Here is a 1,156-nt window from a genome sequence, read left to right as displayed (position 1 = left end):
ACAAATGAGATACATGTTCATTTCCCTAATGGAAAAGTGTGCGCGTGTGGGGGGGAGGGGGAGGGGAGGTGAAGAAAGAAAGAAATATTATACACACTGTATTATACCTAAAGTATATATAATACATATTATGTATAATAATATGCATATTATATACAGGTTTCCCTCACCAACCGCAGGGGTTAGGTTCCTGAAATTTCCCGTGGTTGGCAAGACAAAAGACTTACAGGCAAAATGGGGTTAGGGACTTGAATATGAATAATAAAAGGACATATAAAAATCATTTTTTTTTATATTCGCCACATTCCCTCTACTTGCTAAATGATCCAAACAACTCCAATTTGGTTTCCAAGGACATGATTTTTCTTGCCCTCTTCACAAATCGGTCACCTTCACCACTCAACTGCTTACAGGCCATGCATGATTAAGGGTAAAATGCAAAAAATCACAAAGAAATCAGGAGAAAAAATGCAGAGCAGCTGGATGTTAACAGCGTTAAGGACAACGCAAGACTGAGTGTGTGAGGAGATGGGAGCACCATGGGGGCTAGCAAGAGCGCGGGGTGATTTGAAATGGCAGGCGGCAGGCTGATGCACCACCAGGGAAAACCATGGATACTCAAAACTGTATACCGTGGTAGCCAAAATGGTCTACAGAATATTAAACGTGGATACTCAAAACCATGGTTGGTGAGGGAAACCTGTAAATTATATACACTACAGTAGAGTATATCATACGGTGTGTGTATATATATGTCATATATTACTATTTAATGCTATACATGTATGATACATACATATGAAGCTAAACCTAAATATATGGACAGATCTCAATCTAATAGAGATCCTATCTATAGACAGATCTAATGGATAACTATACATCCAGACAGATATAGATCTAATATAGATGTAGACAGACCTAGCTAGGTCTAGCTATATTTTAAGGTTAGTTTAATGTGTGTATAAACATATAAGTAGACATCATGCACAAACACATTATCATACATATGCACACACATATATATTATCCCTTTTTTTTTTTAAATCCCGATTTCCTTCGTGTGGCTCCCAAAGTGGCGCCCCGGGCTACATGTCGTTGCCGGCCCCTGGGCGGGCGCACCTGCCCGCTCCCACCACTCGGCCGTAGCGGGCGAGTT

The 1,156-nt window shown here is 40.3% G+C and overlaps 1 protein-coding gene across 1 annotated transcript in view; it reads right to left on the bottom strand.

Annotated features, from left to right (window-relative positions):
• TUSC3 (tumor suppressor candidate 3) overlaps nucleotides 1–1,156 on the bottom strand; it is a 362,952-nt gene that overhangs the window by 361,547 nt on the left and 249 nt on the right. The gene's annotated exons all lie outside the window — the stretch shown is intronic.

The sequence above is a fragment of the Gavialis gangeticus genome, unplaced genomic scaffold, assembly GCF_001723915.1.
Source record: "Gavialis gangeticus isolate Ggan-Ray unplaced genomic scaffold, GavGan_comp1, whole genome shotgun sequence".
In the NCBI taxonomy this organism is placed as follows: Eukaryota; Metazoa; Chordata; order Crocodylia; family Gavialidae; genus Gavialis; species Gavialis gangeticus.
The sequence above is the reverse complement of the archived record's forward strand: the minus strand, read 5'-3'. Positions and strand labels throughout refer to the sequence as shown.